At 37.7% G+C, this 16,529-nt stretch overlaps 2 long non-coding RNA genes across 2 annotated transcripts; both read right to left on the minus strand.

Annotated features, from left to right (window-relative positions):
* Positions 1-2,752: 2,752 nt before the first annotated feature.
* LOC138872066 (uncharacterized) lies at positions 2,753-4,229 on the minus strand. Its single transcript, XR_011400484.1, has 2 exons — positions 3,797-4,229; positions 2,753-3,007 (listed from the first exon to the last, which is right to left on the minus strand). It is a non-coding gene; the product is annotated as an uncharacterized lncRNA (long non-coding RNA).
* Positions 4,230-12,673: 8,444 nt separating this feature from the next.
* LOC138872049 (uncharacterized) lies at positions 12,674-14,079 on the minus strand. Its single transcript, XR_011400464.1, has 2 exons — positions 13,633-14,079; positions 12,674-12,837 (listed from the first exon to the last, which is right to left on the minus strand). It is a non-coding gene; the product is annotated as an uncharacterized lncRNA (long non-coding RNA).
* Between the last annotated feature and the right edge of the window lie 2,450 nt (positions 14,080-16,529).

Here is a 16,529-nt window from a genome sequence, read left to right on the forward strand (position 1 = left end):
TCAAATAGTGAGGAAATAATAAGAAACGGCCCCTAAGAGTCCAAACAGCTTGGCACGAGGCCCAAATATGGCATTCAGCCCAAATTATAGAAATTCTTTCTAAAACACGAAAGTATCATATAGTTTTCAGTCGAATACGCAACTTAATAGTTGCTACGGGACAGACCAAGTCACAATCCCCAACGGTGCACGCCACACGCTCGACATCTAGCATGTGCGTCACTTCAAAATAGCAAAACAATGTGCAATTCGGGGTTTCATACCCTCAGGACAAGATTTACAATCATTACTTACCTCGAACCAGTCAAAACTCTAACACGCGATGCCCTTGCCTCTCGACTCGGCCTCCAAATGCTCCGAATCTAACCAAAATCAATATATTATCATCAATATATACTAAAGCAATAAATTCCACATGAAAATTATCAAATTAGACCAAAAATCCCGAATTTGGCTCCCCCCCCCCCCCCCGCGCGGCCCACATCTCGAAATCTGATAAAAATTACAAAACTAGAAAGCCCACTCACTCACGAGTCTACCTATATCAAATTCATCAAAATCCGATATCAAATGGCATTTAGATCCCCAAAATCAACTCTCCAATTCTCTTCCATTTTTCCCAATTTTCACCACAAATTCCCAATTTATATGATAAAAATCAAGACACAATTATAGAATTTAACCAAAATCAAGTGAAGAACACTTACCCCAATCACTCCTCTGAAAATCCCCTCCAAAATTGCCTTCTTCCGAGTTCTCTATTGAATTTTGGAATTATGAACTCAAAACCTCATTTTTGAATCTTTTAAATTTGCCCAAATAAGCTTTCATTGTGATCGCAAAAATAGCCTCGTGATCGCGAAGCACAAACAATGCTGCCCTTCATTTAACCTTATGCAAACGCGGAAACCTCCACGCATTCGCGAACCTAAGCCACACAGACCTACGCGATCACGGCTGCTTCACGCGGTCGCATAGATCAATCACTTCAACCTTCCATCGGCTCCTTCCTTCTACGTGAGCGCGACCCTGGCCATGCGTTCGCGAAGCACTACCTCAGACACGTACGCGATCGCGACCTCACCTCTGCAATTGCATAGAACATCTCCACCTATACCCTAATTAAGCCTACGCGATCGCGACCTCCTCTTCGCGATCGCGAAGAACAACTCTTCTGCAACAGAACACTAGCAAAATCTACCAACTTTTCAAGTCCAAAAATGCCCCGTTGAGCATCCGAAACACACCCGAGGCCCTCGGGACCTCAACTAAACATGCCAACACATCACATAATATCATTCAAATTTAGTTGAGCCTTTCTAATCACTCAAAACAACATCAAAACACCAAATCAACCTCAGATTCAAGCCTAAGAACTTATAAACTCTCTAATTTCACAAACGACGCCGAAACCTATCAAATCACCTCCGAATGACCTGAAATTTTGCACACACGTCACAAATAATACTACGGACCTACTCTAATTTCTGAAATTCCATTCCGACTCCGATATCAAGATTTTCACTGCCGACCGAAAAACGCCAAATTTCCAATTTTGCCAATTCAAGCCTAACCCTACCACAGACCTCCAAATTACATTCTGAACACGCTCTTAAGTCCAAAATCACCTAACGGAGCTAACCGAACCATCAGATTTCACATCCGAGATCTTCTACACATATTTCAACATCTGGTTGACTTTTCCAACTTAAACTTCTAAATAAGAGACTAAGTATTTCATTCCTCTCCAAAACCACTCCGAACCTGAACCAATCAACCCGATGCCACACAATACAGTTGAACGACATATATGTCACACCCCTTTTTACCCCTCCAAAAAATAAGTGTCAAATGTTATGGATTGTGGGTTAAAGAGCTTTTTCAATTAAAGTGACAAATTTGAAGTAGGGATTATTTTATTTACAGAGTCGTCACTTGGAATTGATTTTTACTGGTGTTCCAAGTCACCTATTATTTGAATCCCTATTCAAAGGAAGGTTTGACTCTGAAAACAAACCTTTTATTTATGATTGGTCTACGAAAACAAAGTCCGGGTAAGGAATTATGTTGACCGGGGAGAAGGTGTAAGACATTCCCTGAGTCTCGTGGTTCTAGCACGGTCGCTTTATTGACTACATTTGGCTTGAATTAAACTTGGATAAACTGTGATTTATTTGATTTTTATGCTTTTTTATGTCCGTTTTTATTTATTTTTTAAAAAACAATTAAAGAAAGATTTGAATAATAATCTACAACTTAACTAATGAGAGAAAATTATTGTTATGAGTACTAATTTAAAAGATGAGACTAATGAGAGAAAATTATTAATTGACATTGCTTAAAACTAGTAAGATCTGGACTTGTTTTGACATTGAATGAGGCAGCCCATTATTGGGTTGATGGAGTCAAATGGGCTCATGTCCAAGACAAAATCCAAAAGCCCATATGCTTTTGGACTTTAAATCTGCAGATATGGCCTTTTAAAGCTATGTTACAGATTTGGCCCTATCTTGCTATTTGCAATCCGTAGCCAACTATTTACAAAAATAAGTTTACAGATTGTCTTTCTAATCTATAACTTAACTACCTTACTAAATAAGTATTTTTTAAGAGATAAAAAGAAGATTATTGGGACTCTAAAATATAATAATAATAATAATAATAATAATAATAATAATAATAATAATAATAATAATAATAAAAATAACAACAACTTAGCTTGGTGACAACAAAGGGACAAACATGGCTACAAGGGTTCAAATTTTAATATGTATGCTCTTTTCAGACAACCAAATACCAATGAATTATATCTAATGCTTTGCAAAAATAAAAATAATTAAAGATGCTTAACACAATTTAATTAACTAACATATCGTTATAACATTATTAAACATTCAAGAGCATATAAAAATGAATTACAATAGAAAGATGAAACTACTAATATTTCCCAGCATCATTATCTTTCATTCCAACTCGATTTTATGAGTTTACATGGTCCGAAAATTACCTGGACAGCAGAAAGAAGAACAAATACAGCAGAGTCAGCTCTTTCCAAAATCAACAGCAAAATAATTAAACGGGCAGCAACAACAGCAAAAGACAGCGACAACTAGCAGATTCAAACCCAAGAAAATAAACTAGAAATACCCCAGCAAAACAGTACAATTATGTAACTCCAGAAAAATCTTTCAAGACTACTCTATTTTCCTTAAACAAGTTTTTCACTTAAGAATCAACTCACAAAAGCTGTTAAGGGATATTATAGCTACTGATTTTTTTTCTTTTTTTGTGTGTGGAGCTCCCTAAGTAAGATGGAGTGTCCTCCTATATATGAAAACAATCAGCTATTTCAAAAAATTAAAAATCAATCTTTTTGACAGATTTTTCTACAAAATCTGCTCTTAAATTCAAAATGTCAGACTTTCTGGTTCAAATCTTGTCAAGTATTCAAACAAAATCTGCTCTCCACTATTCAAAGACATACTTTTATTCAAACACTGTCCAAATGTCTACATTTTCTTACCAAACAATTTGACTTTTGAGTGTTGTACTCAAAGAGTCTTGAAGCAGTAAATAAACAACCAAACAAGTACCATATACTCTTAAGTATTTTTCACTACCTCACTTTTATCAACACAAAACTATTTTACTACTTCAACAAGTGTAAAAACAGAAAATTTAACATTTCAAACTTCAAAAACTAATGCTAAAATAATTAATAATAGACAAAAATAAAATCTAAAAAAATAAAAATAAAATAGAAAAAAACAGCCACAAAAAAGAATAGGATTTTTACCATTTTATAATTTAAGTGGCCAAAAAAATGGTGGTATACCCAAAGAGAGTGTTCGGGGAGGTCGCCGGAATTTGGCCGGATTTTGGTCGCCGGATTTTCAGGGTAAAATTGGCATCAATAGCTAGGTCTTGGGGAGATCTATCCATTGATGTAGGTATTGTGGGGAGGTAGTGGTTGGAGCTTCAAGAATTTGGGCAAAAAAAATGACGGGAAAGTTTCCTAGATCTAAGATTCAAGGAGTTTGAGGGATTTTTGAAGGATTTGGTTTGGAGATATGGAAAGAGAAAGTTGTGGAGATTACATGGTGTGAATTTGGAGGTGTTTGGAGGTTGACCGCCGGCGGCGGCGATTTTCGGCCGGCAGCGGTGGGCGGAGCTGGGGCGGCGTAGAGAGAGAGAAGAGAGAAGAAGGAAAAAAGAATTATGGGTGAAAATGAGGACAATTTTCAGATTTTTGAGGCTTCAAATACCTAAGCCAAGAGTGAATGAGATCCATTGGATCAAGATGGAATGGATGGGTATGATTTGATCTTGTTTCATTTAGTGAAACTACGTAGTTTCGAGGCAAAACTACGTAGTTTCAGACCCTTTCAATGGCAGCCCTTTATCTTGCACTCTTGGACACTTTTTCTTTCAAATTTGGCCAAATTTCTTCCTTAATCCTACTTATTAAACTAATTTTACACAAATAAATTAATTAAATAACGTATTCTAATGATCAATTAACTAGATTAATTCACCAGCTGAATAGCTAGTTAATTCTTAAAATGCATAAATGAAGAAAGAACTATTTTTTTTTAGTATTTTATGAGAGGAAATATGCAATTAAAGTCACAAAAATTGAGAAAAATAATTAAAATAACAAAACACTAATAACTTTAGGAGGTGTTAAAATAGTGCAAAAATTAGGTGTTCACAACTGCCCCTCTTTGCTCGAGAACATGAAGAGTTTTCGTGCAAAGAAAAATGAATGTCATAGTTAATTTTTGCTCACATGTCACTCCAATGGAAGCAATTTTTTTTTTTTTGAAAAAAGGTGACCAAACCTTGCTTCCGAGGCTGCCTACATATCCTTGGCTATAAAGGAATCAGGTCGGTGTAGTTTTGGAAATATTTGGTAGCTGGGACTACCGGACACTAGAGTTGAGACTGTTGTTGCTGTTGCTGTCGTTGTTGCTATTGTTGTTACTCGCTTCTTACATCAAAAAAGAAAAAGAGAAGAGTACTATATATGTCTGCAAACTAAGAGTACAAAATTCCTATCTATGCGTCTTTTGGAGTCAAATCTTGATTCTTGACCTGCTCGCTTGCGTTGACCTTAGATTGGATTTTGATACTCTTTAAAGAAACGATTATGACTCAATTTCAGTTGCTTGCTTTCCTGATCTGAAATTGAGAAGATGAATCTTGAGAAGCTGGGTTACTGACACATTGTCAAAGTTAACTCCAACTATCATGTGATCGAAAAACTTCTTCCTTCTGATGAGAAACTGAAACTGCAAGCTTTAATCTTCACTTGTGCCATACGTCCGAGCCTGCAAAACCATCAAAGACAAACAAAAACGAACAAAAAAAAAATTCTGCCCCAGTCTGGCACTAGAAAATTTTTGTGAGTTATTAGAGAAATCTGTAAATTATCTAATTTATTGAAAAGGCAGACAGAAATAGTAGTATAAACTAGCTAAAAGAGATAAAATTTGGTAACGAATGATTGTGTAACCAGGGATCGGTATCTCGTACTACTGAAAGGAAATGTAATCAGGGGCTGGTACTTTCTCTTACTAGAAGGAAATAGAATCGGGTGTTATCACCATGTATTATTGATAAAGTGTTGAATCCTTTTAGGTGAAAAAAGGATCGATCTGAGTTAAACTGTATTAAACAACCTGAGCGAAGATTACTTCTACCCGGAACTACGAACTGGATCCCCCTAGGCAAAACGGTTCTACCTGGGTTAAGCTACGTAAAACACCCTGAGCGAAGATTACTTCTACCCAGAACTACGAACTGGATCCCCTAGGCGAAACGGTTCTACCTGGGTTAAGCTACGTAAAACAACCTGAGCGAAGAGTACTTCTACCCGGAAACTAGGAGCTGGATCCCCCTAGGCGAAACGGTTCTACCTGAGTTAAGCTACGTAAAACACCCTGAGCAAAGAGTACTTCTACCCAAAAATTATAAGCTGGATCCCCCTAGGAGAAACGGTTCTACCTGGGTTAAGCTACGTAAAACACCCTGAGCGAAGAGTACTTCTACCCGGAAATGGTTCTACCTAGGTTAAGCTACGTAAAACAACCTGAGCGAAGAGTACTTCTACCCGGAAACTAGGAGCTGGATCCCCCTAGGCGAAACTGTTCTACCTGAGTTAAGCTTCGTAAAACACCCTGAGCAAAGAGTACTTCTACCCAAAAATTATAAGCTGGATCCCCCTAGGCAAAACGGTTCTACCTGGGTTAAGCTACGTAAAACACCCTGAGCGAAGAGTACTTCTACCTGGAAACTATGAGCTGGATTCCCCTAGGCGAAACGGTTCTACCTGAGTTAAGCTACGTAAAACACCCTGAGCAAAGAGTACTTCTACCCGGAAACTAGGAGCTGGATCCCCCTAGGCGAAATGGTTCTACCTGGGTTAAGCTACGTAAAACACCATGAGCGAAGAGTACTTCTACCCGGAAACTATGAACTGGATCCCCTAGGCGAAACGGTTCTACCTGGGTTAAGCTACGTAAAACACTCTGAGCAAAGAGTACTTCTACCCAGAAACTATGAGCTGGATCCCCCTAGGCGAAACGGTTCTATCTAGGTTAAGCTACGTAAAACACCCTGAGCGAAGAGTACTTCTACCCAGAAACTATGAGTTGGATCCCCTTAGGCGAAACGGTTCTACCTGGGTTAAGCTACGTAAAACACCCTGAGCAAAGAGTACTTCTACCCGGAAACTATGAGCTGGATCCCCCTAGGCGAAACGGTTCTGCCTAGGTTAAGCTACGTAAAACATCCTGAGCGAAGAGTACTTCTACCTGAAAACTATGAGCTGGATCCCCCTAGGCGAAAAAGTTCTACTTGGGTTAAGCTACAAAAATGGGAGGCGTGAATAATATTGATGCACGCTAAAAACAGAAAAATTTAGATTTTAAGGATCTTACGTTTGGTGACATTCATTTTTTTTTTTGGGTTTTTTATTTCATAGAATGCGGGAAAGAATTTGGAGGGGACTTCCCTTTTGGATTGATTATTGCTGCAAAGCTCTTTCTAGCCCTTGCGCAGTTTCTCTTTGGTTGCACCTGCTTCTCACAAGGTTGCTTTGGATCGCACCTATTTCATGTTTTTAAACAAAGAACAATTGTTAGTTTGAAACGGTGGTTGGTTTTGTGGCCTTGATTATTTTGATCACTTGATCTCGGCCCTTTCAACTGAAACTAGTTGCTTCCTGAATATCGATTGCCTTTCTGACTCTGGAGAAACTCTAGCTTATCTAGACTTTGTCATGATGATTGGTTGGTGGAACTCAACCTTTTCGACTTTATCTTGCCTTCGTAGGCCTTTTGCTTCTGATTTCTTTTTTTTTCTTTTTTTTTTATTCTTTTTTTTCATCATTTTTTTTCTTTTCTTTTCTCCGGAGCATTGGGGAACTTTCGGCTCCTCAAACTTTGCTGCAACGGCTAGTCGCGTGGGACTTAACCTTTTCCAATTTTATTTCACTTTCGTTGGCCTTTCTTTTCTGGCTTCTTTCTCCCAACTTCAAATTCAGAGCATTTGGGATGCCTTGGCTTTTTTCAACTCTTTGCCGAGATGGTTAGCCACATGAGACTCAACCTTTTCAACTCCATTTGCCTTTATAGGCTCTCCATTTGATTTTCTCTTTCCAAGAGTTTTGATTTCGAAGCATCAGCCGCCATGGCTAGTCGGGGTCGACTTGATGCCCGTACGAGGCTTGGTGCCTTTCTGCACATTAGCTTGCGCCAAATGAGAACCCTATAAATCAGTCTTGCTATCATTTCTTTGTCTTAGATCTGAAACAGTGTTAGACCGAAAGGGATTCAAAGAAAACAAACAATGGAATGGAGAATGAGTTTAAAACAAGAAGTGTCCCTTTCGGGTAAAGGAAAGAAGGACTTATCTGGAGTACATGCGGACTTCAATGAACATGACATGCCTTTTGGACTGGATATCTGATTTGTGTAAACCTCCGACTCTCAGAAATTCATCACAATGTTTTCCTCAAAATCGAGAAACCTTGCCAGGACTCTGTCGGTGCCGATGGCTGTGAGGATCCTTTTTTTGATCAGGGGTGCCCTTTGCGGTTTTTCACGAGCTGACCTCTCTCATTTTTCTTCTCGCCTTATAGTGCTCTTTACGAGTTTTCACTAACAAGACTCTCTTATTTTTCATTTCTCTTCTTACCATCACCTCATGGTGCCCGTGTGGGTTTTCACCAATAAGACTCTCTCATTTTATTTCTCTCATTTTTATTGCATCGGATCAAAGTAGTCGTATTCTCTAATCCTTAAATATTCTCACTGATTGATCGGAAGGACTTGAAAGGATTTGGGTAAAAATGATTTGGATCGAATTACAACTTTGGAACCATTCAGGCGGGATCATCGCCGGACCATTACAACATCTGCCCCAGTTTCACTTTTGGGGGAATTTGGATTTTTATTTTGGTGTGACTGAACCCCAGAGAGAGGTTGCCTACGTATCCTTTCGGAATCAAGTCAAACGTAGTTCAGGGTGACTTGAACTTGTTTTGATTGATATTTTTTGTTTCATTTTTCATTTCATTTTTTTTGCTTTTTTTTTTTGTTTTTTTTTCAATAACACCTTTAGGTTCCAAAGAGGGTGATCAAAGAATGGGAGCCAGCTCAAAGGGTTTGCAAAGGGTTGATAGTGTTTGGGTAGTGAGAATGAAAGTCTCTGTCATCCTAATTGGAGAATATTAGTACTATATGGAGGATCCAACATAGTACCTTTTGACTACATTTGCATTGACAGTTATTTCAGGGACATTTCCTTCGATGTGTCCCAAGTACAACGCACTCTTTTGGCAGTACTCTTGTTGCAATGTACGGACCTTTCCAATCCGGGAACCAATTTTCCTTTAGTTGTTCCAACTCTTTGTTTTATTTCCTTAAACTTTATCTTCATTGCGATCTAATCCTTGATTCATTATTTCGAGGCCTAACAACTTTCAGGATCTGGGCATGAAGTCCGCAAGCATGTCATGTTATTGAAATCTGCATTTAACAGAACTAAAAAGAGAATAAGAAAGAAAAATGACAAGATTAAGAAAAGAGATATTCCTGGAAAATGAAATATTAATTTCATTTGATTTTTGATTTTTTTTATTTGATTTTTTTTCAATTTTTTGAAGATAGAAGAGTTTGCATCAGAAAGTAAGACAATAAGGTAAAACATCTGGATCACACCCTGAGATAATCCAGATGCAGAAAGGATAGCAAGACTAGCCACTAAGACTCCCGTTTGATGGGGAACTTTCATGTTTGGCGACCATTTTTGGCTTTTCTTCTATCTCGGCAAAGGCTGCAACGGTCTTCGGTGCCGGATCAAATTCCTCAGCTTCACAAATCATTCTGACCATTGGCCCAATGTTGTGGGCAGGCAACAGATTGTTCGTCACATCAGAAGCTTCTTCATCCCGAAAAACGATTCTTTCAGTTTTAATCAAATCTTCAACTACCCTTTTGAGGGTCCAACGGTCCTCTGTACTGTTTCCCACTGCTCTAGAGTGGTATTCACATCTAGCATCAGCTCGGTGCAAGGGGGACTAGGGGTTCGGCCATTTCGGGGCCACTGGCTGCAATAGATCTAGCCTGATTAGCTTTTGGAACAAGCTTGAATACGATTCACCAATAGGGGTGAACTGATTCTTTATGAAAGGCTCTCTTGGACGAGGATTGTATCAAAGATCATTTGGTTGGGGATTATATGGAGCTGGGTAAAGATGTGCATTTCTGGGAGGTGGAGCTCGGTTTTGTGTATAATGTTGTGGCCGCGTGCAAGGTTGCGCGTTCATCACTGCATAGCAACAAAACCAACCACCTGAACAGAACTTGACTAATTTGCTCACACCACAACCTCGTTAGTTTTGAGACATTTAACACATAGGAAATCACACGTTGGGGATGCAATGCAACTAATAGTTAAACATTTCTACCATGTGTTTGAACGGTTGCATGTTTCATCCTGGCCTTAACTAACCCTTTAAGTATGTACCTCTTTTCTTTTATTTCTACCTCTATTTAATCACTCTTGATTTTTTTCGTCTCTGTCGCTTTTTATTTTTTGGCATTCTCCTTTTTTTTTGTCACTCTTTTATTTTTTGTCACTCTTTTTTTTTTCTTTTCTTTCTTTTTCTTTTTAGTTTATTTTTCCTCAGTTAATTCTATGGTTATGATCGAATCCGATGGGTATTGCCTACGTATCATGACGCCGCATGAATCAGATCATTACGTAGTTCAGAAAAATCAGGAATAAAGTACACAAACTAACTCTCGTTTTTTACTCATATACAAATAACTCCACGAAAGCTCCTAACAAGGAAAATGATTTTGGATTTTTTTTTTGGTAGAAAGAAAGGATTCAAAAGAAGAAAGAATTATTTTTTTTTTTTAGATTTCAATTTTTTATTGAATTGTTGAAAGTGAGACTTATAAAGAAGAGCGATTTTTTTTTTGGAATTCGATTTTTTTTTCATTTTGTTTTTGGAATTGTTGAAAGAAAGAATTAAAAAAAAGATTTTTTTTTTCATTTTTAAAGTTTCCTTTTTTGGAATTTTTCGAAATAAACACTTCAAAACAAGAAATAAAATATTTTTGAATTTCGAATATTTTTTTTCAATTTTTGAAAGAAAAACTTCTGAAGCAGAAAAAAAATATTTGGAATTCAACAATTTTTATTTTGGAATTTTCGATTTTTTTTTTCATTTATTTATTTTTTTGTGATTTTTGAACAAAAAAAATCTGATTTTGATTTTTTTTTTTGTGGAAGAAAGACTTATAAAAGAAAAAAGAAGAAAATATTTTTGAATTTTTTTTTTGATTTTTTTAAAAATTGGGATCTCTAAGAAATTATTTTCTAAAGAAGAAAGTAAATGGAAATATATTTGAATTTTTTTTTTTTGAAAATTGGGGGCCGGAACCGATGAGGTTTGCCTACGTATCTCACATCCGATGAGAATCAGACCCGCGTAGTTCGGTAAAACTAGGTACCTTTCTTTTAATAATTCTGCTACACTAATTTTCAAAAGTCGGTCGACAATGCAAGTAAGCCTTCCAAATGATGTATCAAGTAGCACATACGTGAACATGATGGTCTCAAATAGGATACCTGTCTTATACGGACCCGACCCTATGCCGAGTTTCGCTAAGTCAAATGCATGTGATGCACATAGAGCGAACCTACTAGGAAAATCCGGTATGAGGTTTGTTCTCCTAGGTTTAAATCTTGGTGGAAAAGGTATCTAGACTGGCTTACTCGAGCGGACAACTCGAACCGAGGAGGGTCAGTGTACCGGTAGCATTGCTTTCCGGCTTAACTGGTGGTGCTCCCCGCCTAAAATAGGTGTGACTAAAATCCTTCACCGGGTGACAAACACCTCGGCTATCTCAAAGAAAGCGGACTATGTCAAGCAAATGCCCAATTTTAATTCAAGAAGACTCGGAGGGGGTGCGTGGGAAGACAGTTTATATGTACCGTTCAAAAATATTAAAACGGTAAAAAGCAAACAAATAGCACATTATACCCAAATAAATCACAGTATATACAAAATTAATAAAGCCAAATAAAAGTCAACATGTACAAGCTCGAATTTGGTTTTTCCCGGCAGAGTCGCCAGAGCTGTCACACCCCTTTTTACCCCTCCAAAAAATAAGTGTCAAATATTATGGATTGTGGGTTAAAGAGCTTTTTCAATTAAAGTGACAAATTTGAAGTAGGGATTATTTTATTTACAGAGTCGCCACTTGGAATTGATTTTTACTGGTGTTCCAAGTCACCTTTTATTTGAATCCCTATTCAAAGGAAGGTTTGACTCTATTATGATTGGTCTACGAAAACAAAGTCTGGGTAAGGAATTATGTTGACCGGGGAGAAGGTGTAAGGCATTCCCTGAGTCCCATGGTTCTGGCACGGTCGCTTTATTGACTATATTTGGCTTGAATTAAACTTGGATAAACTGTGATTTATTTGATTTTTATGCTTTTTTATGTCCGTTTTTATTTATTTTTTAAAAAAAATTAAAGAAAAGATTTGAATAATAATCTACAACTTAACTAATGAGAGAAAATTATTGTTATGAGTACTAATTTAAAAGATGAGACTAATGAGAGAAAATTATTAATTGACATTGCTTAAAACTAGTAAGATGTGGGCTTGTCTTGACATTGAATGAGGCAACTCACTATTGGGTTGATGGAGTCAAATGGGCTCATGTCCAAGACAAAATCCAAAAGCCCATATGCTTTTGGACTTTAAATCTGCAGATATGACCTTTTAAAGTTATGTTACAGATTTGGCCCTATCTTGCTATTTGCAACCCGTAGCCAACTATTTACAAAAATAAGTTTACAGATTGTCTTTCTAATCTACAACTTAACTACCTTACTAAATAAGTATTTTTTAAGAGATAAAAAAGATTATTGGGACTCTAAAATAATAATAATAATAATAATAATATAATAATAATAATAATAATAATAATAATAATATAATAATAATAATAATAACTTAGCTTGGTGACAACAAGGGGACAAACATGGCTACAAGGGTTCAAATTTTAATATATATGCTCCTTTCAGACAACCAAATGCCAATGGAATTATATCTAATGCTTTGCAAAAATAAAAATAATTAAAGATGCTTAACACAATTTAATTAACTAACATATCGTTATAACATTATCAAACATTCAAGAGCACATAAAAATGAATTACAATAGAAGGATGAAGCTACTAATATTTCCCAGCGTCATTATCTTTCATTCCAACTCGATTTTATGAGTTTACATGGTCCGAAAATTACCTGGACAGCAGAAAGAAGAACAAATACAGCAGAGTCAGCTCTTTCCAAAATCAACAGCAAAACAATTAAATGGGCAGCAACAACAGCAAAAGATAGCGACAACTGGCAGATTCAAACCCAAAAAAATAAACTAGAAATACCCCAGCAAAATTGTACAATTATGTAACTTCAGAAAAATCTTTCAAGACTACTCTATTTTCCTTAAACAAGTTTTTCACTTAAGAATCAACTCACAAAAGCTGCTAAGGGATATTATAGCTACTGATTTTATTTTTTTATTTTTTTGTGTGTAGAGCTCCCTCAGTAAGATGGAGTGTCCTCCTATATATCAAAACAATCAGCTATTTCAAAAAATTAAAAATCAATCTTTTTGACAGATTTTTCTACAAAATCTTCTCTTAAATTCAAAATGCCAGACTTTCTGGTTCAAATCTTGTCAAGTATTTCAAACAAAATCTGCTCTCCACTATTCAAAGACAGACTTTTATTCAAACATTATCCAAAGATCTACATTTTCTTACCAAACAATTTGACTTTTGAGTGTTGTACTCAAAGAGTCTTGAAGCAGTAAATAAACAACCAAACAAATACCATATACTCTTAAGTATTTTTCACTACCTCACTTTTATCAACACAAAACTATTTTACTACTTCAACAAGTGCAAAAACAGAAAATTTAACATTTCATACTTAAAAAACTAATGCTAAAATAATTAATAATAGACAAAAATAAAATCTGAAAAAATAAAAATAAAATAGAAAAAAACAGCCACAAAAAAAGAATAGGATTTTTACCATTTTATAATTCAAGTGGCCGAAAAAATGATGGTATGCCCAAAGAGGGGGTTCGGGGAGGTCGCCGGAATTTGGCCGGATTTTGATCGCCGGATTTTCAGGGTAAAATTGGCATCAATAGCTAGGTCTTGAGGAGCTCTATCCATTGATGTAGGTATTGTGGGGCGGTAGTGGTTGGAGCTTCAAGAATTTGGGCAAAAAAGTGACGGGAAAGTTTCCTAGATCTAAGATTCAAGGAGTTTGAGGGATTTTTGAAGGATTTGGTTTGGAGATATGGAAAGAGGAAGTTGTGGAGATTATATGGTGTGAATTTGGAGGTGTTTGGAGGTGGTCCGCCGGCAACGGCGATTTCCGGCCGGCGGCGGTGGGCGGAGATGGGGCGGCGTAGAGAGAGTGAAGAGAGAGAGAAGAGAGAAGAAGGAGAAAAGAATTATGGGTGAAAATGAGGACAATTTTCAGATTTTTGAGGCTTTAAATACCTAAGCCAAGAGTGAATGAGATCCATTGGATCAAGATGGAATGGATGGGTATGATTTGATCTTGTTTCATTTAGTGAAACGACGTAGTTTTGAGGCAAAACTACGTAGTTTCAGACCCTTTCAATGGCAGCCCTTTATCTTGCACTCTTGGACACTTTTTCTTTCAAATTTGGCCAAATTTCTTCCTTAATCCTACTTATTAAACTAATTTTACACAAATAAATTAATTAAATAACTTATTCTAATAATCAATTAACTAGATTAATTCACCAACTGAACAACTAATTAATTCTTAAAATGCACAAATGAAGAAAGAACTATTTTTTTAGTATTTTATTAGAAGGAAATATGCAATTAAAGTCACAAAAATTGAGAAAAATAATTTAAATAACAAAACACTAATAACTTTAGGAGGTGTCAAAATAGTGCAAAAATTAGGTGTTCACAATATAAAGAAGCAGAAATGGGGAAAACGGGGATACGATTCACGAAACGACCATCCGGATCGTTACATATGAACACTCTAGACTACCTACTCTACTACCCTAATCCTCGACCTCCATACCTTTCTATCAAGGGTCATGTCCTCGGTTAGCTGAAGTTACGTCATGTCTTGCCTAATCACCTCTCCCCACCTTTTCTTTGGCCTACCTATACCTCTCTATAGGCCCTCCAATGTCAACCTCTCACACCTCCTCACCGGGGCGTCTGTGCTCTTCCTCCTCGCATGGCCAAACCACCTAAGTCGCGCTTCCCGCATCTTGTCCTCAATAGGAGCCACACCCACCTTATCGCGAATAACCTCATTTTTTATCCTATCTAACCTGGTGTGCCCGCACATCTATTTCAACATCCTCATCTATGCTACCTTCATCTTCTGGACATGAGCGATCTTGATTAGCCAAAACTCAGCCCTATACAACAACGTTGGTCTGACCACCACTCTGTAGAACTTACCCTTAAGTTTTGGTGACATCTTTTTGTCACATAAAACACCGGAAACGAGTCTCTATTTCATCCATCCCACCCCAATACAATGTGTGACATCTTCATCAATCTCCCCATCCTCCTGAATAATAGACCCAAGATACTGAAAACTCCCTCTCTTAGGGATGACCTACGAGTCCAGCCTCACCTCCCCCCCTGAGTCTCGCCACTGAACTTACACTCCAAGTATTCTGTCTTGGTCCTGCTCAACTTAAAACCTTTAGATTCCAGGGTCTGCCTCCATACCTCTAATTGCGCGTTCACACCATTTCGTGTCTCGTCAATCAATACAATATTATCTGCAAATATCATGCACCACGACACCTCCCCTTAGATATGGTGCGTCAGTACGTCCATCACCAGAGCAAACAAAAAAAGGTTGAATACCGACCCCTGATGCAACCGAAAAATGGTCTGAGTCCCCACCCGCTGTCCTCACTTGGTTCTTTACTCCATCATACATGTCCTTAATCAACCTAAATAAGGCAACAGGTACACCTCTAGCCTTCAAATATCTCCACAAAACCTCCCTTAGAACTTTAGTGTACGCCTTTTCTAAGTCGATAAACACCATATGCAAGTCCTTCTTTTTCTCCCTGTACTGCTCCATCAATCTCCTAACAAGGCGGGTGACTTCTGTAGTCGAACGCCCTGGCATAAACCCAAACTGATTCTCAGAAATAGACACCCTCTTCCTCACCCTTAGCTCTACCACTCTCTCCCATACTTTTATAGTATGGTTAAGTAGCTTGATACCCCGATAATTATTGCAATTTTGGATATCACCCTTGTTCTAATCGTGCCCCACCTCTACTCTTTGCGCATTTTCTTCGTTCTAAAAATGACATTAAATAACTTAGTGAGCCACTCCAAGCCTACCTTGCCCGCACTCTTCCAAAACTCCACTGAGATTTCATCCAGCCCGGTCGCTTTGCCCTACTCATCTTACGCATAGCCCCCTCAACTTCATCAACTCTAATCCACTTTCACTACCCAAAGTCACAACGTCTCCCGGAGAGTTCCAAATCACCCAAAACAATGCTCATGTACCTCTCCTCGTTCAAGAGACTATGGAAGTAGGTCTGCCATCTCCGACGTATAAGCACCTCATCTAACAAAACTCTACCTTCTTCGTCCTTGATGCACTTCACTTGGTCCAAGTCACACGGCTTTCTTTCCCGCGCCTTGGCTAACACGAACAACCTATTATCCCCACCCCGGTCCTCGAGTTCCTCAAACAATTGACTAAAAGTTACATTCTTGGCCGTTGTAACTGCTAGTTTTGCCTCTTTCTTAGCCAACTTTTAATGCTCCCTATTCGCCCTATTCTCCTACTCGTCTACACTTTGCACTAGCTTCAGATACGTTGCTTTCTTGGTTTTCACTTTTCCTTGTACCTCTTCATTCCACCACCAGTCTCCCTTGTGACCA

Source organism: Nicotiana sylvestris, chromosome 6, assembly GCF_000393655.2.
Source record: "Nicotiana sylvestris chromosome 6, ASM39365v2, whole genome shotgun sequence".
NCBI classification, from domain to species: Eukaryota; Viridiplantae; Streptophyta; class Magnoliopsida; order Solanales; family Solanaceae; genus Nicotiana; species Nicotiana sylvestris.